General features: G+C 41.5%; 1 long non-coding RNA gene across 1 annotated transcript in view; it reads left to right on the forward strand.

Moving 5' to 3' along the window:
• The window catches only part of LOC138752792 (uncharacterized), a 30,815-nt gene extending 11,613 nt beyond the window's left edge, over nt 1-19,202 (forward strand). The window contains exons 3-5 of the long non-coding RNA XR_011350940.1: nt 9,782-10,397; nt 16,754-16,978; nt 19,074-19,202. This is a non-coding gene — a long non-coding RNA (uncharacterized lncRNA). The remainder of the gene's footprint in view (nt 1-9,781; nt 10,398-16,753; nt 16,979-19,073) is intronic.
• The last annotated feature ends 4,194 nt before the right edge of the window (nt 19,203-23,396 follow it).

Here is a 23,396-nt window from a genome sequence, read left to right on the forward strand (position 1 = left end):
AGCCTGAAGACGAATACCCAGCAGTACAAAAACAGCTTCTTACCCTCTGCCATCAGATTTCTGAACTGACAATGAACCACAGACACTTTTTCTCTTACTTTGCACTAATTTATTTATTTTAAAAATGTAATTTATAGCAATGTTGCACCTGTAATGCTGTCACAAAGCAACAAGTTTTGTGACATGTTCATGACAATAAATTCTAATTCTGAAATTCTGATTCTGATATATACTCAATGGTTATTTCAGGAAGCCCCTGTGAATGAATTGCATTTTCCTGTTATGGTCAAATGCTTGTCATCCAATTTGACAGTAGTCATGATTTATCTTGTTTTATCAGTTTTTTTGAGATTTTAAATCTAAAATGAGAGTAATGAGTCTTTGCAATGCCTGGATAGTGTGCAAAACTATGCACATGACAATAAACTGAACTCTAAAAACAATATTTGACACTCAGAGAATTAACGGGCACAGAAATCAACCTCTTAGCCCAATCTACCAGACATCAAATACCTATCGATCCTGGTCCCACTCGCTGAAGTTAAAAGTTATTTGAGTCTTTAAATATTCCCTATTAACCTGAAACCTAGCTTCCGTGTAAACCATTGAGTAACATTTCAAGCAGGTGCTGTGAAACCGAGAACCCAATGTGGGCAGATTTCCAGCATAGCCTTGTAAGATTGCAAGAATCAAGAAACATTGTTTAAATATTTTATCAATAATGGCACAATAGCAGAGCATCGACATTGGCTGGGTTGATTTGTAAATGGCACTTTGTTCAGTTCTTGGCCATGAACCTGGTCTTTTGTGGCCACGAATGAGGAAACATGAGATGCTTTTGTCTCTCTCACTTGATTCCACGCACCAGGGGAGGAATTCCTTATCAAGATAATTTTCAGCCCTATTGGTTCCAAGCCCTTTTTTTTTGCCTGCTTTCTCTTAGTGACTTGCAACACATGAAATAACTGCTCTCTAACTACTTAGAGAATTGCTTGAACCAAACATTCTCCGCATTGATTAATGGACTCCAAAATGATTTACTGCAAAGTACAAAAATGGCAGCTGCTGGAAATCTGTAACAGGGCTTCAACTTGAACCATTCACTCTGTTTCTCTCTTCACCGATGCCTTACCTACTGGGTATTTCTAGTATTATCTTGGTATCAGCTTTATTTATGAGTTTGCGCCTTGTTTAGTATTGGATTGCTGTTCTTCTATCCCCTTCATTTCTGTAACTCTGCAATTTATTTACAATCATACTAAATTTATGTACTGCTCATCCTTTACATAATGAATCAGACCAGTAGTGAAATTCACAGGTTACTTCTCTTCATTACTTTTACATTGAATTCACAGCAAAGAAATAGGCCATTCAGCCCATCTGCTGTTTGCTGCTCCTCATGCTCCATGTAAAGATCCTCCTAATGCATTTTAACTTACTTGATCACCATTTGTCACCGGTCCCACATTCTTTTTAAGTGGGTCTGTATAATTCTCCTTAGCATGGGGTAGGAAGTACCACAATCTTACTGCTGGCTGGGTCGACAAGGTACTTTGTGGTTCCTCATTTATTTAATATACAAAATGCTGGAGAAGCTCTGCAGGATCTAGAAGGTAAAGATATATAATGAACATTTCATGCCTGAGCTCTTTGTCAAGGTAACAGCTAAAAGCAGGCAGGTGCCTGAATAAAATGGCAGGGTTAGGAGAGAAGAAGGGCTAGGTGGGAGGAGCGCAGGCCAACAACCAAGAGGCCATAGGTAGGCATGGATTTTTCCCACCTCCCCCTGCCTTTTTATTCAGGCTTGTCAAATGGCTCAAGCCCAAAATGTTTGTTATATATATTCTGCCTCCTATGGATGCTGCGGGACTGCTGATTTCCTCCAGTATTTTGTGTATCACCTGCAATCACAGGGTCTGCAGACTTTCTAGTTTCACTTCCTTGTTCATTTGTTTGTTCTGTTGATGGTTTCTACATTGGGATTCTGATAGAAGTTATTAATGTAGAAATTGGAATTTCATGGGTTTTTGTCTGTAGACAATGCAATTGTGAATTGCAGTCTCAAAATTACATATTACCATTGGTGCTTAGCAAATTGAATTGTGTGGTTCCATCTGCACCATGAAAGCTTGCTGAGAGTATGGATCGTATATTGCCTGGTATCACGACACAATGAATGCTTCTCTGCACTTCCTGGAGCATCTCCTGCACTGTTTCCATCAGTTAGATCATTTGTGATCTGGTTAGGGGAAAACCATCGCAAATGGATTTGAGTGTAGATCCATTTTAACCCCCTCCCTCCAACAAAACAAAGTATTTTTTGAATGGCATACAATCAGAAGGAGTGGAGGTTCAATGAAGGAGAGCCACATTTCAAAGAGAGTGAGAGAGATGCTAGAATCTACTGGAGGAAACATTCAAATAAGCTCAGGGGTTCATGCAGGATGGTCATTAAAATATCATTGATGGTTATAAAGATAATCCATGATTATTAAAACAATGGCTGAAACAGAGCAGGATACAAATGAGGCTCCATTTTTCATCTCCATAAAGCTGAGGATTTATGAACCTGAAGTGCTGTGATCATTGTTAACTTTGGTGGGATCGCAATAGTAAATGAATAATAACTGGACTTAGTGGGTTAACTCATTAAGAACGATAACACACTCACTGAAATCTGCAGGTTTGAGGATCACAGTTTCTGCAATGTAAGGACTAGATGTGTTGCGAAACCTAAGACCTTGCTTTGAGAATGGAGCAAATCCTTCAGGTGTGAGTGATATTTATAAACACTTCTGCACAGGGAACGTGGCAGTGATTTCATCTTCCCTCTACAAAATGCAATTGACATAAGGTCACTTTTAATTTTAAATCCAAAGAAGGATGGATTGACATGTCTTTGTTAACCAAAGGGTACGAGCAAAGCTGAAGGATATGGGCACTGGTTAGATAAGATTGATTGAATAGTGGCTTCAGTTTGACAGGCCACTGCATTATAGCTGAGTGAAGGATAGGTGAGAGATGGGAGGGGGAAGGCACTCGAGGTTGATGTGAAGGAGTTATTGAGGATTGGTGATGTTCTATTCCAGAAGACCAATAGTCTACATTCTCAGCTCCCCCCAAAACAGAACCTAATGTAGGCTGGACTTGTGTCCTGTTCATACCCCTTGTCCTAACCAAAGAAGTCCTGTTCATACCCCTTGTCCTAACCAGAGAAGCCCTCAAGCAAATCCATTGTTTTCTTTCAGTGAGTTCCAGCCCTGTCCATAAGATAGGGAAGTAGGATCAGACCTTCCAGGTGAAGCAACATTTCTAAAATCAACAGACTCCATATCTAAGGAAGGATCTGTTGGCATTGGAGAGAGTGAAGAGAAGGTTTATAAGGATGATGTCTAGAATGAAAGGGTTTTCATATGAGGAGTGCTTGAAGGCATTTGGATTGTACTCACTGAAGTTTAGAAGTATGAGGGGAATCTCATTGAAACCAACTGAATACTGAAAAGCCTAGATAGAATGGATGTGGAGAGAATGTGCAGGAGTCTGGGACCAGAGGGCACAACCTCAGAATACAATAATGTCCCTTTAGAACAGAGGTGAGAAGCAATTTCTTTACTCAGAGGGTGGCGAATTTGTGGAATTCATTGCAGCAGGCAGCTGTGGAAGCCAGGCAATCAGGGATATTTAAGGCAGAGATACATTCTTGATCAGGAAGGTTACGAGGAGAATTCAGGAGAAAGGGGTTGAAGAAGATAATAAATCAGACATGTTAGAATGATGGTACAGGCTAATTGGACCAAATGGCCTAATTCTGTTCCTAGGCCTTATGGTCTCCCAAAAGTGGTTGATGTCTCAACATGGCCTCCCAAATGATCATTTGGTTATGTCTTCTTTACAAATCCAGCATTGAAACTCATCAAACCATTTTTATCCTTTAAGCAGTGAACATTCACGCAAATAACTCATGAAGTTGGCATCAGCTTTGCTTCCAAACCATTGGTTGTGATTGGCAGAAGATATTGATGGAGGTATCATCCACTAGAATGCCAAGGAATCGTTGTAATGCAAATGAGAAGATATTTGGGCTCACATTGGCTTCATCAAGAAAAAATATACATTTTCACCCTTATCATGGAACGGACCCCTTCAGAAGAAATGAGATTTTAATGTAGTATCCCACTAGGAGTGAGTTAACCCAATGTGGACATGAACAAATAACAATGAAATGGAGCTGAATGCAACTCAGCCTTAACCCTTGCATCATGTTGACGGGCACATTCTTTATTCAATGAGTGTTTTGTATGTTTAAAACAAATCACATAATGTTATCGTTCTTTGTGCCCAAGGTAATATGCTTGGAATGCCAATTATTTTTTCCCTTCTGTCTTGGGATTCAGTGCATTCTTTCAGCACATCAGCTGTTTGTGACAAGAAGGTATTGTGGTCTGGACTTATACCGGATGCATGTTTCAATTAGGTCATTAATGTCTATATCTCTGACTGATAACTTGCATTCAATGCCACAGAAGGAAGGGATAGAACCTGGTCGTCTAAATGGTTTCCTGTACAACAGCAGAGATAGAATAACCCTCAAAACATTTTTTTTTTTCATTAAAGCTTCCTTTTTAACAACCAGACTTGCTTGGATATTTTTTCTACAAGGTGTCTGTGTTTTCACAAAAACCGTTGTGCAGATACAATCCTGAGCACACAATGAAAAGGAGGAAATTTTTTCTGCAGGAATGTCAGCTGTGGACAATTACCAGGAAGTCCCAGTTATGCAGTGGTAAGTTCATGAACAAAACCCCTATTTTTTCAGAAAGTGAAATTAGATACAGTATTATTTGCTGGAAAACTGCTGGTTTTCCAGTTCAGCAACATCCCTCAGGAACAAGTTACACGACAGGTGCTGTCTGCAGCAAGTGGGGTAGAGAAGCAGACCTTGACTATGCTGCTCTTCCAATGTTTTTCCCAGTAAAATTCTGTATTAGTTTACAAAGTCAAATGCTGCGCTTATCAGATCATGCAAGTTAGTTAGATTTTCTTAGCAGAGAACCAAAAAAACACATCCAAAATCCAAATCAGGATTGTTATAACCATGCAAGAAGAAAATGGAGTAACATTGTCCTAAATAGAGTTGAACAATCAGATACTCATTTTTTTTTCTCATGAGGACAATTCTTTGTCTTTAGTTTTTGCAGCCAAAGTCTTTAGGAACACAGTTAGGAACTCATAGTAAGAAGGCACAGCCTTAGTAGTTTCCTATGCATTAACATACATTGGATAATATGATACCTGAGATGTTTGAAGCTAAGTACAAGGCAGAATAAGTGTGATTGGCTAGTTACATCTCATTTGAGGCATCTACAATTTATTCTTCCCTTTTGCTAACCATTGCAATGATTCTCAGAATAAAATGCATATTTCTTCCGGGGTTCAGATTGCTGCAGTTGAAATAATTGACGCACATTCTGTGCAATAACCCAACCATTTGCTTTTCAAGTCCACATGTAACGTTCAGATTAATGCATAGAACTATTGAAATGAAAGTTATTTGCACACTTATTTGCAGACTTATTTCATGGCACTTATGTATCTACCAAAAGCATGTTATCAAATTTGATGTAACAAATTCTCTCTGATATTAAGTACCAGTAATTTTGTTATGCCACAGAAACTGAGTCAACAGCTCTGTTTATAGTGGTTTGCACTGCAAAAATGCTGCATTATGATGTCACTTTGCTCCTGACCAATATGAATCAAAAGGTTTGTCAAAGGTTTGCCAGAAAATGTTTGCTGTTTAAGTACGATTCATTTGCCCACAAGCAATGAGGTTACAGTGATGTCTGAACAAATAGTTTATGTTAAGGAATGTCTTTGTGTGACAACATTTCATCCTTTCATACTTGATGTACCTTTCAACTTGGTTGCAGAGAAGTTTTTGGTTCTAATTTAGCAAACCCAACAACAGCTGTGTTCAGAATGCAAAGTGGTCAGCTCTCTTGTCTCAATCTCAGTATAAAAGCTAAAGTAAACTGCAAGTCCAGGTTCATCGTCAAGGTTAACATACCAGACACTGGATGTGAAAGGTCTATCTTAACAATGAGAAAGCAAAGATGATTTTTAAGTTTTTAGGTTATCATGATGGAGTTTGCTGATAAAACACAAACAGATATCATTACACAATGTTGAAAGGTTGATCTAAATTAGGTTCATTCCAGATAAACATATGAGGTCAAATAACTGACAATAAGCACCGTCAATAGAACAAGTCTGTTTAAATGGGGACACTGAGTAGTCAATTAGGTGTGTTGGAAAGATGATGTTTAAAAGAGCTTCACATGGAAGATGCTGCAATTATGAGAGTGAAGGCAATGGTCAGAAGTTTTCTAATTAACTCGGGTCAGATAGCAATCTTGATAATCAAACCAGATGTGAGAGGAACTAGTGTAGATACATTTATAGAATTGGAAATGGACTTTTTCAAATGAAACATGAGGAGATGAAAGTGTGCAACAATATTGGATTCAAAGCTCTAAATCCCCATTCATTACACAGCCACAAAAAGTGTGTGGCCACAGCAAATTTATAAAGTTTTCTTCCTTAGTTAATTTGCAATAAATATTTATTTACTGGCTATGTTGGATGTATTTCTGTGAGGTGAGTTGACATTGCATGAGTTAATATCAGAAATCTCATAGACTATAATTATAATTTCTATCCCTCTGCCAAAAATGCCAAAAATTATCATATGAGGAATAATTATTGCCAAATAAATATTGCCAAATATCCTTCACCTTTATCCCAGGGCATTACCGGCCAATACCAGAGAATATCTGTTTAAGGTGAGTGAAGGAAAGTTTAGGGGAGATGTCAGGGGTAATTTTTTACACAGGGAGTGGTGGGTGCCTGGAATGCATTGCCAAGGATGGTGGTTGAGAATGGTATGGCACAGACATTCAAGAGACACTTAGACAGACACGTGGATGTGAGAAAAACAGAGGGTCATGGGTGTGAGCTAGAGAAGGGTAGATTGTTGAGGAGAAGGATTATATAGGTTGACACAACATTGTGGGCTGAAGAGCCTGTAGTGGGCTGTAATATCCCTTGTTCCACTTTGATGTTCCCCAACTGTTCAAAAGTCTATGTATCTGTGTCTTCAATGAGGCAGCCTCTACTTCTTCCTAGGACAGAAAATTCCACAGATTCACCATTCACTGGGAGAAGTAATTCCTCCACATCTGTTTTAAATCTTCTCCCCTGAATCTTGAGGTTATGTCTTGAGTTCCAGTTGGGAATTATTTGGTGGAAATGGAAAAGTAGACCAGTTTCTGTTTACTTATTAGATTTCTAGTAGCCACAGTATTTATCTGGAGGCATTCTGCTGGTGCAGACCCAGGAGAGCAGAGACACTGTGCTGCTCTGAAAGGTTCAACCACCAATTCATTGTCAACAGCTTCATACAGGCTTTAAACAACTGTTTTTGAGTAAAATCCTGCAATTGCAGGGTCTGTGCCCAAGATAGCAGCAACTGTGCTCTGCAGCAGCCACGAGAGGTTGTGCCCCCTCCCCCCAGCTGGTTGAGATGAAGAAGCAGAGGAGATGATGGTGACCATGGCAGTGGGCCAGTGAGGGGCTCAGCAACTGAGGGACCCACACAGGCTGTGGGTGGCTTGCTGTCGGGTGACCACATGGGCTATGGGCTGCTGGAGTCTGGCTTATGGGAACCCTATCAGAGCCAGGATTTGAGAGGGTGTTGAGGGTAAGAAGGGCTCCTGAGGAGCCTTGGGCACTGATTGCTCTCTGATTGTAACATAGATTTGGACAAATGAATTAAATGGAGCCTGTGCAGCTACAGAGTCTGGAAGAATGCTGGAGGAGAATCCATGGACACTGAATGTTTCCGAAAGGGCTCTGTTTTGTTTCTCTTTCTCTCTTTCCATCTTGGGCACTGGGCAACACCAATGGCAACTCTTCATTAGGCATAAGGCAATTTTGTGTAATATTTCATGTTCTGTACTATTACATGACAATAAAAGAATCTTGAATCTGCAGGATCTTTTGACAGCTGCCTTTCAAAAAGGCAGTGTCAAGTGTAAACAGAGTTGATACAGGGAAGGTTGGTGGCCTGAGCTGTATTCATAACTCTGCAGTTAATTGCAGTCTTGGACACAACAGTTCCCGTCTCAAGCTATGATTCATCCGGACAGGATACTTTCCTTGATACATCTATAAAAATTAAAAAGAGACATTTGGACATAAGATTTTTCTTAGGAATGGTGGATTTGTTGAATGAGAAGAAGTTAAGCACACAGGGGTTTTTACTCTTTTGTGTTAAGAAGAATGACAGGTAGTAGCTTTCAACTACCTGTACGTAACTTTTTAGGAGCTTGACAGGATATTGAGAGTTGATGTTTCCCTTGGCTGTCAGCATTCAGGACAGAGTTAAGAACAAATTACTTCACCCAGACATCGGTAGAAGCTCATTTGCCAAACATGTTAAATAGTGTTTTTTTTTAAATATTCAGGGGATATGGGAATAATGCAGGAAAGTCGCAGGTGTGATAGAAGATCTAACTGAATGTTAGAGCATAAACAGGGAGTGAATGGCCTATTCCTGATTCTCTTTCTTATTTTTTATAATGAGCGGCACTCCTTCCAACTGTTCCATTCACTTGTTTCTCTAGTATCAGCATATTTATTTCCTCAAGTTTTCCAAAAAATTATGGCAAAAATACCGGTTTTAAAATCAAGGGTTACACACACATGCAGGAAACTGGCACATGTAGCCTAAAGGACGATTTAGACATAAATTGTCTCATCACCAAGGCGACAAGGAAGAGGAACAGTTGCAAAGCATTAAGCATCTCATCCAAATGATCATTAGGTTTCATCCATGGTGTATCAAGGTAACATTATATGCAGAGCAGCTGATTCACTTGCTTCAGGTTTTTGGCACATCCTGTTCCAGGGGCCAAGTATCCAGAAAAATTTGAAAGAATTTCACACCCTTTACACATCTAAAAATTGATCAGAATCAGAATTTATTGTGATGAATAAGTCATGAAATTTGGTGTTTTGTTGCAGCATCACAGTATGAATACATTCATACTATATATAACCATCTCACAACATTAAAGAATAAAAATGCATGAAAAGTCAGGCAGTATCTTTGGATCATTGATTATTCAGGAATCTGATGGCAGTGGGGAAGAAGTTGTCCTTGTGTTGCTGAGTGCTTGTCTTTATGCTCCTGTACCTTTTCCCTGATGGTAGCAGAGTTAAGAGGGCATGGTCTGGATGGTTGGGGTCTTTGAGGATAGAGGCTGCTTTTTTTAAAGCACTGCCTCATGTAGATGTCCTTGATGGAGTGGTCTGGTGCCTGTGATGTCACAGGCCAAGTTAATAACCCTCTGGAGTTTGTACTTGTCCTGAGAGTTGGCACCTCCATACCAGGCAGTGATGCAGCCAGCTGGAATTCTGTCCATGGTAGAAGTTTATGAGAGTCTTCTCCCAATTTCTGCAATCCAGATTTCTGTACTCTCCTCTTTGCTCTGTTTTTCTAATGGAATAAATGTTTTCAAGGTAACCTGAGAAGCAAATGTGAGAAAACATGATTAAATAGAGAACAAATAATGTTATTTGTGATTACTCCAAAGTAATGGAATGCTAATTTCCACTATCTATAAATAATGCTGCTTTATACAGGATGGATATTGTTAGCTATTTCTAAATGTTATTTTTAACTCTGAGATTTCTAAATTTACATCATTTTTCATTTCAGCTAAGGATGGCACGTGGCCACTTTCACCCACACAATGAACAATCTCTCCTCACTTGACTGGATTGCATACACTTTCAGCTCACAACTGGGAGAAGTACTCTAAACCAATACACAATGAATGTCGTGCCTGTGATGTTGGCCTGCAGATGTTAGCTTGAGACTTGGTGGAATTTCACTCTCATGAAATCAGTGAGCTACAGATGCCTTTTGGGGATCCTAATGTAGCTTACTAACCTGGGGTTTCAAAACACTCTTCACCTCCTGAGGTCAAGAGACACTACACCAAAATAAGGCAGGATCAAGTGATACTGTGTGGTTTACAGAGAGGATGGACAGCAGGTGTGATCAGAGGATGCAAGACAGGAGTGATAAAACCTCCTGCATTCCATTGGCTTCACAAAGAACACCATAAAGACGCATTCTATCAACTTGTCTCCAGATGACCATTTGCAAGTGTTGTTCCTGCATTGTTAAACTAGGACATCTACATAAGCTCTGCCTTTTAGATGAATAATTTTGAGACAGGTCCAAAATCTCACACTGGAGAACTTCAGATGGGACCTGAACACTGGAAAGCGCTACTGTCCATTTTGGCACCCAGCAACAATTCAGAGGGGTAACTGGTCCCATCTGCAACATTGATGCAGTGGGGGCACATTTCTCTTATTGTATTCTCTTCTTTGGGTACTGGGTACAACTCTTCCAGTTTGAACTGCACCATGTTAATGCAGCATGTCCTCACTGCCTCTTACCAATTTTTATGGATGCCCTGTAGAAAGTATCCTGTTTGGGAACAACAAAAGCATTGTCTAGGAACTGATTTGTCCAAGCAGAGACTTGTGATTGTAGCTCAGCCCATTGCACAAACCTCCCTCTCGCTGCAACAGAGAAACAGCCAACATGATAAAAGACCCATCCCACTTTGGCCACTCTCCCTTCAACTCCCCCCACCCCCCATCTCCTATTGGGCAGAAAGTATTTTAGTTTGAGAACACACAGCCCAAGATTTGAAAACAATTTATTTTCTGCCACTACCATTCTATTGAACAGACTTCTAATTTGTGCAGTGATGCTGCTTTTACACTGCTTTAACTGATTCTTTTGCTCCGTAACATCATACTCTGCATTTCTGTTTTATTTGCATTATCTGTTGTACTCAAGGATAGGTTTACATGACTGGGTACCACATAAAACAGTTTTTCACTGTATCTTGATAAACAATTCAATTCAAAGTCAGGTGCAGACATGCTGGGAAGAGATTTGATTCAAAACTCAGGCCTGCACATTATTCTCAGCAGGTGTGGTTTGCATCTTCATTTAATAATTGATTTCTTTCAGATGTATTGTCCTTGGTGGTCATATATTCTTTGTCAGAACATTGTAATCCAAATATGCCTCAGAGACATATTGGGATGGGGGAATGGAACAATTGGAAAGAAGAGATCCCCAAAGATCATATGTGTGTGTGTGTGTGTGTGTGTGTGTGTGTGTGTGTGTGTGTGTGTGTGTGTGTGTGTGTGTGTGTGTGTGTGTGTGTGTGTGTGTGTGTGTGTGTGTGTGTGTGTGTGTGTTTCTTATTTTCTTATTTTTAAAGGGAATGACTGACAAGACCACCACTTATTGCCCATCCCTCCTTGCCCTTGATGCGCTCTCTCCATCTGTCAATCACTGAAGGTGCATCCATGGTGCTACTGGTTGGAGAGTTCCGAGACTTAGACCCAGTGACAAGGCAGTGCACCTGCATGTTGTTACGTCAGGATGGTATGCGTCCTGGAGGTGGTGGGTGCAGGATCACTCTCCTTTGCCTGGGCAGGTTCAGCATTTAGCTTCCCAACATGAAGACATTTATTGAGGCTTGCCCTCCTTGTTGGAAGCCAGGGGCTAACACTGAACATGAGAGCAGGACTGTACATCAGCCTGGACTTGGGAGACTCAAATATGTACCAAGTCAAATCATAGAGACCAGCTGGTCCAAATTTGCAAACTTTAACCACCTTTCTTCTGGAGTATCTGCTGCATTGCTTGCTTTAAAGAAGGAAGATTATCTCCAAAAGTCCATTCAAATTGGGAGCAACTAATAGGCATGTAATATAGTTAATTAGATTTTTTTTAAATTCATGAAATCAAAAGTCAAAACAGGCATCAGAACAGAGTGCAACATCATCGGGGTAGGTTGAAAGCTACCTCTCCCTTTCTACCATAAATACCTACAGTAGTTTAAACTTGGGGAGACACTTATGAAATATAATAGATATTTGTTGTTGCGATCCAAGATAAAAATGCACCATTGAAGACTTATAGTCTTATTGAACACATATTCCTTCAAAAGAAAAGCAGGCCAGGAATGACAAACAATTATCCTGTGCTTCAAACACTCTTTACAACATGGGAAAAAATATGTCCTTGTGGCTAATTACATTGTAGAGGCATCTTCCCACTTGCTCTGCAGTTCCTATAAATGAGTTAGTAGTAATGCAAAATGATGCCATTCACTGTACTATCTTTAACTTCATTTCTTCCATGTATTTGCTTTGCTCAAGTGTGACAATAAAATGAAGATTAAATACTCAAAGGCAAATGAAAACATTAATAACATGACTGATGAAATACCATTAACATAATGATAGTACTATTTACCCTGAGGTAGTATAATGAACTATTGGAAGTATTAATAACTCTGAAGTAGGGCATTAAACAGAAGGCAGCACTGTCCACATCCAAGTTGCTTAACCTTGAGACAAAAATACTAACCCTGAGATGGTACTGTCAAAATAAAACAGCAGGTCAGGGAGCATTTGTACAGAGAGGAGAAAAAAGATTCACATTTCAGGTCAATGACATTTCAATCCAAACCAAAACATTTTCACCTTATCTGATTTCTATTTTCCTAATATCTTTCACCACATAAACTTAGCTCTGCTATGACGACCATACAAAATCTTCTATTTTCACAAATTCCTTATAGAATCATGTTCATTCATCTTTACAGAGCTTCAAGTTGATGATGATATGCAAATCCTCAGTGTTCACACGGTCAGCCATCACCCCCTTCTGGGGTATGTGCACATGTGAAAATGAAGCATAATATTGGGGTTATCTTCATGTGGTCAAACAAGCAGCTGTTAAAGGAACAGACTGATTGGAAGGTGGCAACTCGGCAGAAGACATGGAGCAGGAAGGAAGCAAATGGGACAAGAGAGGCTGCAGACTGCTAAAATCTGGAAGATACATTCTACCTATTAGAGCAACTCAGATAATGTCAATGTTTTGGACCAGAACCCTCATCAGAACTTGCTAGCCTTTCCTTAGCTGGCATGGCTCGACATTGGGTCCAGGCAGGCATGCAAGCTGCAGAAAAAGATGGGCTTGGGCCCAAAATATTTGTTATATACCTTTACCTTCAGGATGCTACAAGGCCCGCTGAGTTCTTTCAGAAACTTTGCCTTTTTACAGCAATCACCCCATCTGCAGACATCAGTGTTTCACTCTATGCAAGCTGCAGTGATTTTTTTTGTTAAATTTAGTTGTGGGGTGGGCCCTGACGTGACTGTCTTTGAGAAGATGGTGACATCTGTCTTCTTGAATCACTGCAGTCCTTGTGGTGAAGGTGCTTCTACACTGACTTTGGGCAGGGAGAGCTCACAGTGAATAATTAATAATGCTGAAGGAATTAGGCATGGGATCTATGGAACCTTGGCTGTGTGGATTCAGAATTGGCTTGCCCGTAGAAAGCAGAGAGTAGTGGAGGATGGAAAATATTCCACCTGGAAGTCAGTGACTAGTGGAGTTCTGCAGGGATCTGTTCTGGGACTGCTGCTCTTTGTGATTTTTATAAATAATCTAAATGAAGAAGTGCAAGGATGGGTCAGTAAGTTTGAGGATGATATGAAGGTTGGAGGAGTTGTGGATGGTGATGAAAAATGCTGTAGGTTGCAAAAGGATACAGACAGGATGCAGAGTTGGGCAGAAAAGTGGCAGATTGATTACAATCCAGATAAGTCTGAGGTGATGTATTTTGGAAAGTCAAACCTGAAGGCTGAGTACAGGGTTAATGCTCGAATTCTGAACAGGATGGAAGAGCAGAGATACCTTCGGGTCCAAATCCATACATCTCTCAGAGTTGCTGTGCAGATTGATAGGATAGTTCAGAAGGCCTATCTTATTTGTAGGCTTTATTCGTCAGAGGATTGAGTTCAAGATTTGAGAGGTCATGGTGCAGCTCTACAAATATCCTGTGAGACCAAACTTCAAATATAGTGTTCAGTATGGTCACCTCATTATAGGAAGGATGTGGAACTATGGAGAGGGTGCAGAAGAGATTTACTAGGATCTTGTCTGGATTGGAAAATGTTTTATGATGCAAGGTTAGCAGAGTGAGGGCATTTTCTCTTTGGAGTGAAGAAGGAGGAGAGGTGACTTAATAGATAAGGTAGACAGTCAGAGGATATCTGTACAAAGTAAAAGAAGTAAAATTTAGGGGAAACATCAGGGGTAAGGTTTTTATGCAGAAAATTGTGGGTGCCTGAAATGCCTTGCCAGGGGTGGTGGTGGAGGCTGCAACATTAGGGGCATTTTAGACAGACACATGGATGAAAGAAAAATAGAGCATTATGATTAAAAACACAATGCTGGAGAAACTCAGCAGGTAAAACAGTGTCCTTTATATAGCAAATATAAAGGTATTTAACCAACTTTTTGGCCTAAAGCCCTTCATCAAAGTACAGAAAAATGTTGGTAGGCGCCCAAACAAAAAAATTAAGGTGGAGGAGTGGGGGGAGGAGCACAGTCCCAAAGGCAGGAGGTAATAGGTGGATAAGGGAGGGTGGGCACAGCAGCAAATATGGGGAGGATGGATATCTCTGGGAATAGTGAAGGGTGTGGAGAGCTAAGGGAATGGGAAAGGAGTGAGAATGGAGAGCAGGTTAGCAGAAACCAGAGAAGCCGATGTTAATGCCATCCAGTTAGAGAGTGCCCAGATGGAAAATCAGTTGTTGTTCCTCTAATTTATGGGTGGCCTTGGTGGGATAGAACATGAGGCTATGGACAGATATGTGAGCATGGGAATGGGGGTATGGAATTGAAACAGTTGGCCACTGGGAGGTCCCTGTCTCTGGTGCGGACAGAGCAATGTTGCTCAGCAAAGCAATCACCCAGTCAGCATCTAGTCTCTCAGAAAAGGCCACAAAGGGAGCACTGGATGCAGTAGATCATTACCACAGATACATAAGTGAAGTGTTGCTTGACTTGAAAGGGTTGCTTGGGCCCCCGAATGATGGTAAGGGAGGAGGTATGGGTGTAAGTCTGATTCTTTCTTGCAGCCACAGTAGAAGTTCTGGGGGGGGGGGGGGGGAGAGATTGGTGGGGAGAGATGTGGTGTAAATTACGGAGGATATTGTGATGGATGCGGAGGCTGATGGGGTGATAGGTAAGGACAAGTAGAATCCTGTGTTTGTTACATCTGGTGGCGGAGGGGGCCAGGACAAATGAGTAGGAAATAGAGGAGATGCAGGTAAGGGTTGATTTGATGGAGATGGAGACAACACGATGGAGGATGTCCTTAGGTTGAAGGTGGGACCTTGTCTCCATAGGGACTATGTGGCAGTCATTCCTACCATGCTGCCATGGAGGGTGCTACATGGTGCCAATCACCTTGCTTAGGTGGTGGAAGGAATGTGGCGGAAGATGCCAATTAATCTTTATTCTTGATGATGTTGGGTTTCTTGTGTTAATGGAGCAACTACCACCCAGCCAAGTGAAGATCATTCCATTGTTCTCCTGACTTGTGCCCTGTAGATGGTAGATAGGCTATGTTGTGGCAGGAAGTGTGTCATACGTACTTCATAGATACTTTTAGTGAAGCTTGAGGCTTGTACTGACCACATCCAGAGATCAGATAGAATGAATAAGTCACTTCTCCAGAAGCCTAAAGAAATTCAGCATAACCCCAAGACTTCTTACCTATTTTTACAGACACAACCCAGAGAGTGTCCTATCCGGATGCATCAGGTCTTGGGACAGGAACTGCTCTACACAAGACAGCAAGAAATGGCAGAGAGTAATGTATGCAGTGCAGACTATCACTCAAACCAACCTCCCCTCCATTGATTATACCTTCTGCTGAATCAGGAAAAGACCCACCCGGTCACACTCTTCTCTCTCCTCTTCCATTGGGCAGAATCTTCATGAGCTTCAAAACGTGAACATACTGATTCAAGGACAGTTACCTTGCTGCTGTTATCAGACTCTTAATATCAGTAAAAGAGGATGCCCTTGGATTTTTTTAGCTGTACTTTTCTCTATACCCTGCATTTTATCTATTAACACTAAAACCTTGCACTCTTTGACTGACTGTCATACACTCTGGAGTCTTGTTTCATTATTTCATTATCTGCTGTGTTTAATTTGAGTTGACTTGCCCAGATAATATGCAAAACCTTTTAAGATCCCATTGCACCTTACAAGTGATTATGTCATCTCCCAGAATGTTTAAATATATTTATGTGTATTTATTTAAAATTATATCTTAATGTACATATGTGATTATTATGTATGTGTGTATCATGGTCCAGAGAAATGTTTTATCAATTTATACAGTATATTAAGTTCATGTTAAGTATCATCTGATTGCAGCAGTACAACCTGACGAAACTTAGGTCCTCAGTACAAAACATGCAAGCCTACAACTAGCCATAACAAACACATGGACAAGCAATACATAAGTTAGAATAAATAAATATTGTTTTATAAATAGTGGCATTTCGGATGGTTCGTATGAACAGTTAATTTCATTGCTCACCATTCACACTGCCCATGGGAAGAAACTGCTTCTCGGTCTGGTGATACAGTCAGATGATAATAGACTTGAACTTTATAGGTAACATCAGCACAAATCACACTCACTAAGACTAATGTGATTATAACTGATACCATGAGTGTTGGTGAATGTGACAACACTTTTGCTTTTCTTTCAAGAAGTACCATGGGATCCTTTGCAACATCCTGAGGCTAACATCTCATCCCAACAATGGCACTTCCAACTGTGTAGTACTCTCAACGTGCTGAAAGCGTGGTGGGACTAACAATGTGTGGATCGTCTGCAGACTATTCATGAGCCATCTCAGAACCCAAGGGAACAGAGTGAGAACAAGTGGGAACAAGTGATCCTCTCTCCTGAGGGTCTGCCCAAGAATGATGGTGGTGAGTTTATTGTTCCATTTATGCTCAGTGCACAAATGCACAAACTGTGATATGATTGGTGGAAAGTATGTTATTTATTGATTTTTGTAGATTTTTTATATAAAAAAACTTAATGAAATTATTAATAGGTTTGGTCAAACTTTATTGCTATTTATTTGAGTAATAATTATTATTTAATAATCAGAATTATCATTTTAACTTTGACATCAAGATATCAGATAATGGTGTCCTGCTGAGAATTTCCAGAACTTTATGCATCGAAGGTCAGATACAATACAACACACTGATGTAACTATATAGCATAGGTGATGGGCTTCTAAACATCAGAATTTTAACTGACCTATTATGTGGCACTGAATCCAATAAATTGTCTATCCTATGGGCCCAGTGAAAGGATGATTCGTGAAAGGCTGGTGTGTAGGTACAGCAGGCCACTAGGAAAGCTAACAGAAAGCTATTGTTTATTACCCAGGGAAATTAAATACAAATCTAGGGAGGTTATATTTCAGTTATTTAGAGCAGTAAGTAAAACACAAAAGTCTGCAGACAGCATGGTTGAAGTAAAAGCACAATGCTGGAGAAACTCAACAGGTCAAACAATGTACATTATGTAGCAAATATAAAGATACATAACCAATGTTTCCGACTTGAGCCCTTCATCCTTAGGTGAAGGAAAGTCTTTGAAATGATCTTGAGAAATGTATAAATGGAGAACCATATCTTGTGCAAGGGGATTTGGCAAAGATTCAGCAATGGGAGGTCATGCTTTACTCTCGCTTGGAAAATAAAAGTGACATGTGGGCGGGGGGGGGGGGGGGGGGCATACAAGGCAAGAATTCTCAACAGCTTTTGATGTGGTTGCATGAATGGCAGCCTTGCATTTCATTAATTTATCATATCTTGCAGAAACATTTCAAAGCCCTTCGCATAGATTTGAGCTTAGTCATTGTTTAGTACCCAAACATGGCTGATCTTTTTACACAAAAAGATCACTGAGAGCTTATTAAAATGTTCTGAGTAGAAATTGGAAAGGAAAGAATATCAGAACAGGATGTACCATTTTTCATAAATAATTGTGTTCTTAATTTTCTCTCTAATTTCACTCCAACATGGTCTCTTCCTTTACCTCTCCCTCCACCTGTCCCTCCATTCACCTTTCCCTTCACCTCTCCCTCCCTCTCCCTCTCCCTCCTCCTCTCCCTCCCTCCACCTGTCCCTCCCTCCCCTTCTTCCTCCCTTCACCTTTCCCTCCACCTCTCCCTCCCTCTATCTTTCCCTCTTTCCTCCTCTCTCCCTCCACCTGACCCTCCCTCTACTTCTCCCTCCCTCCACCTGTTCCCCTGCATGTCCTTCCTCTACATGTCCCTCCCTTCACCTCTCTCTCCCTCCACCTCTTCCTTGCTCCACCCATCCATCCCTCCACCTCTCCCTCCCTCCACCTTCCCCTCCCTCCTCCTCCTCTCTCTCCCTCCATTTTTCCCTTCTCCCTCCTCCCACCTGTCCCTCCCTCCACCAGTCTCTCCCTCCACTTTTCCCTCCCTCCACCTGTCCCTCCCTCCACTTCTCCCTCTCTGCACCTGTTCCCCTTCATGTTCCTCCCTGCATCTGTTCCCCTCCATGTTCCTCCCTCCACCTCCCTCTCTTGCCAGCTCTCCCCTCCAGCTCTCCCTCCCTCCTCTTCTCTTTCTCTCCAAATGCCTCCTCCTCTCCCTCCCTCCATTTCTCCAGTATGTTGTCGCCTCTCATATCCTCTCCAGTTCCTGACGCACTTCAGACACATGAAGTCTTTGAAGGGTCTCAACCTGAATCGTTGACTGACTATTTTTCCGTCGCTGGTTCCTCCTGTTGCTTGTTGTTTATTCTAATACTTGTATCTACCCTTTTATATTTATCATCGTTTTTATTGTCTAATTGCATATAGTCAGAGTTTAAGTTATACTATTGCAGTTGTTGTTATATTATGAACCTGTGTGGCTTCAGCAGGTCAGAATTTTGGTGCATCTATACTTTGTAGTTATATGTATTACAATGATCTCTCACCATCATAGATAAGGAGAGCCCTTATTATGAAAGTGCCCTTGATTATGTCCTTCAGGTGTTACATGTTTGGAAGTTGAAAGTCAAATATGCTTTGAGCAATACCATCAGCTTTAAATCTCATCACGAACTTTCTGATGAAATACCATTGATCTGAGACGATACTTCTGTTTGTCTTCCCATAGATGCTGCCTGATCTGCTAATATTTTGAGCATTTTATTGCTTTTATTGAACATTTTAATTAATAAATTGATTCTCTCTTTTATATTGTTCAGAATATTTCATAGATTTCATCGCAATCTGATGTAGGAGAAGGTCATTCAGGCCTTTGGCCCTGTGCTACCATGCCACCTCAGTACCCTGTCCTTCCTGCTCCCCCTTGATCCCTTTAGCCATAAGACCCACATTTGACTCCATTTTGAAAATATCTAATGGAATAACCTCAACAACTTTCTGTGGTCAGGGGTTTAATGAGTTTGCAACTCTCTAAGTGAAGAATTTACTCCTCATCTTGGTCCTACATGGCTACCCTCTTCTCCTCAAAGTGTGACACCTTGTTCTGGACTGCCCCAACATCGGGAACATCGAATCAAAATTTTGTGGGCTTTCATGAGATTTTCCCGATTCCAGAAACTCTAATCTATCCAGTCCTTCTTCACGTGTCAGTCCTGCCATCCCAGAATCAGTGTGGAGAACGTTTGCCAGCGGAACACTTGGCAAGCCAAGCATTCATTCCCCATACAGAAATTCCATTGAGAAGATGATAGTGAACCACTTCCTTGAACTTCTGCTGTTTTTCTGATAAAGGTACTCCCAATGTACGGCAAGCTTTTGGCCCAGAGGCAAAGGAAGTAGGTTCAATGCCTGTAAAAGGAGCCAACTGTGTTTTTTTTAAAATTTGCAACCTCAGAGTCTGTGCCCAAGATAGTGGGGCTTGTGCTGGGCAGTGTACCATGAGGGATTGCAGACTCTGGTGGAGCGGCAGAGCACCAGAAATATCCCCTGTTGAGAAGAAGAAGCATTGGAGATGACTCGACAAGATGGTGACCATGGCAGCGGACCAGCGAGAGATTCAGCGGATGAAGGACCCACACAGGCTGCAGGCTGCTACTGACGTGGTCAAAGGGTTCATACAGGCTGCAGGCTACTCGAGACTGCTTCACGAGAACCAAGTATCGGAACCGGAATTCGAAAGGGTGATGAGAGCAAGAAGGGCTGCTGAAGGGCCTCGGTCGCTGCAGGCTTCCTGATTATATAGGAAGTTTGGATCTGGAGCCCAGGCTACTGATCATTAGAAATGGAGTCTGTGCAGCTTCAGAGGCTGAGGGAGCGCTGGAGGCGAATCCACGGACTCTCAGTGTCTCTGAAGAGACTCCCTTTTGCTTCTTTTTCTTCAACTGTTAGGGGTGCCGGACAATGCTTATGACAGACATAAGTTGAAGTACATCGTGTATATTACATTTTTTATGTATTATTACGTGACAATAAAGGAACCTTTGAAACTTGAGCCTTGATATTTTAATCAATCAAATGGTTTTTTTTTAAATCTTCAAGTGTTCACACAAACTAACAGATCATAGGAGAGATAACATTCATTTATATACAAACTTTTTGGGATCCCATTTGCCATTTAAAGCCACTCACTTCACTGGAACCTCTTGTGATTTTGAAATCGGATCCTCCTTAAAACTTTGATGAAGGACTCGAGCCCGAAATGTTGGTTCTGTATCTTTACTGTTGCTACATGAAGAACACTGATTGACCTGCTGAGCTTCTCCAGCATTTTGTGTTTTTACTTGTGCGAACAAGCCTGAAGATTGGGATATCTTCCAGCAAAGTAAGGTGCAGAAGTGGGCTTCTGGTTGTATGCACACTACAGATGTCTGGAGCAAAAAGCAAGCTGATAATGTGTACAAAGTGTTTATCATAATTGTACATGTCTGTATATTGGGCCATTTGTACATTTGGTCTGCGCATACTCTCCAGAGCATTGCATGACTTTATGTAAAATACACATTATTGAGCATAGAACAGAAGATTATAGCACAGCACAGCCCCGTCAGCCCACAATGTTGTGCCAGCCTATGAAAACCTTCTCAATAAATTCTCAGCTCAAACCCATCACCCTATATTTTTTTCTTGCATCTATGCACCTTGTATCTTGCATCCATATTGTACCAGCCTCAACCACTACCCTGACAATGCATTCCAGACACCCACCACTCTGTGGGTAAAAAACTTACCCCTGACATCTCCACTACATTTTCCTCCCCTCATTTTGTACAGATGTCCTCTGTGTTTGCTACTCTCAGCCTGGGGAAAAAATTGTTCACAAGAAGCTGGAAATCTGACTGGAATATTTATGACATTTATTTTTTTTAAATTTGTTTGATTTTTTTTTAAAGGAAAATCTAAACCCACTACCAAGAAAGAATATGTTTGACTGAAAACAAAAGACAACATTTTTATCGGAGTGATAAATTACCTCATTAATCGACAGTTAATACCTACAGTTCAGATGCCTTTAAAGTTATGTCACTCTCTCCAACAATACCAAATAAAGCAGTTAAGGGATTAGGTTTAAAATTAACTTCAAAATGTGCAAGAAAGTTTGAAATACTTTGTTCCAATATTTCTCAAGACTCTGATATTTTCAGAACATATAAATTAATGAGACATCTCCATTGTTGCATTTATCTCTTCTTTCTTTGGCTTGGCTTCGCGGACAAAGATTTCTGGAGGGGGTAAAACTCCACGTCAGCTGCAGGCTCGTTTGTGGCTGACAAGTCCGATGCGGGACAGGCAGACACGGTTGCAGCGGCTGCAGGGGAAAATTGGTTGGTTGGGGTTGGGTGTTGGGTTTTTCCTCCTTTGCCTTTTGTCAGTGAGGTGGGCTCTGCGGTCTTCTTCAAAGGAGGTTGCTGCCCGCCAAACTGTGAGGCGCCAAGATGTACGGTTTGAGGCGATATCAGCCCACTGGCGGTGGTCAATGTGGCAGGCACCAAGAGATTTCTTTAGGCAGTCCTTGTACCTTTTCTTTGGTGCACCTCTGTTACGGTGGCCAGTGGAGAGCTCGCCATATAACACGATCTTGGGAAGGCGATGGTCCTCCATTCTGGAGACGTGACCCATCCAGCGCAGCTGGATCTTCAGCAGCGTGGACTCGATGCTGTCGACTTCTGCCATCTCGAGTACTTCGACGTTAGGGATGAAAGCGCTCCAATGGATGTTGAGGATGGAGCGGAGACAACGCTGGTGGGAGCGTTCTAGGAGCCGTAGGTGATGCCGGTAGAGGACCCATGATTCGGAGCCGAACAGGAGTGTGGGTATGACAACGGCTCTGTATACGCTTATCTTTGTGAGGTTTTTCAGTTGGTTGTTTTTCCAGACTCTTTTGTGTAGTCTTCCAAAGGCACTATTTGCCTTGGCGAGTCTGTTGTCTATCTCATTGTCGATCCTTGCATCTGATGAAATAGTGCAGCCGAGATAGGTAAACTGGTTGATCGTTTTGAGTTTTGTGTGCCCGATGGAGATGTGGGGGGGCTGGTAGTCATGGTGGGGAGCTGGCTGATGGAGGACCTCAGTTTTCTTCGGGCTGACTTCCAGGCCAAACATTTTGGCAGTTTCCGCAAAGCAGGACGTCAAGCGCTGAAGAGCTGGCTCTGAATGGGCAACTAAAGCGGCATCGTCTGCAAAGAGTAGTTCACAGACAAGTTTCTCTTGTGTCTTGGTGTGAGCTTGCAGGCGCCTCAGATTGAAGAGACTCCCATCCATGCGGTACCGGATGTAAACAGCGTCTTCATTGTTGGGGTCTTTCATGGCTTGTTTCAGCATCATGCTGAAGAAGATTGAAAAGAGGGTTGGTGCGAGAACACAGCCTTGCTTCACGCCATTGTTAATGGAGAAGGGTTCAGAGAGCTCATTGCTGTATCTGACCCGACCTTGTTGGTTTTCGTGCAGTTGGATAATCATGTTGAGGAACTTTGGGGGACATCCGATGCGCTCTAGTATTTGCCAAAGCCCTTTCCTGCTCACGGTGTCGAAGGCTTTGGTGAGGTCAACAAAGGTGATGTAGAGTCCTTTGTTTTGTTCTCTGCACTTTTCTTGGAGCTGTCTGAGGGCAAAGACCATGTCAGTAGTTCCGCTGTTTGCGCGAAAGCCGCACTGTGATTCTGGGAGAATATTCTCGGCGACACTAGGTATTATTCTATTTAGTAGAATCCTAGCGAAGAGTTTGCCTGCAATGGAGAGCAACGTGATTCCCCTGTAGTTTGAGCAGTCTGATTTCTTGCCTTTGTTTTTGTACAGGGTGATGATGGTGGCATCACGAAGATCCTGAGGCAGTTTTCCTTGGTCCCAACAAAGCTTGAAAAACTCATG

The sequence above is a fragment of the Narcine bancroftii genome, chromosome 1 (genome assembly GCF_036971445.1).
Source record: "Narcine bancroftii isolate sNarBan1 chromosome 1, sNarBan1.hap1, whole genome shotgun sequence".
NCBI classification, from domain to species: Eukaryota; Metazoa; Chordata; class Chondrichthyes; order Torpediniformes; family Narcinidae; genus Narcine; species Narcine bancroftii.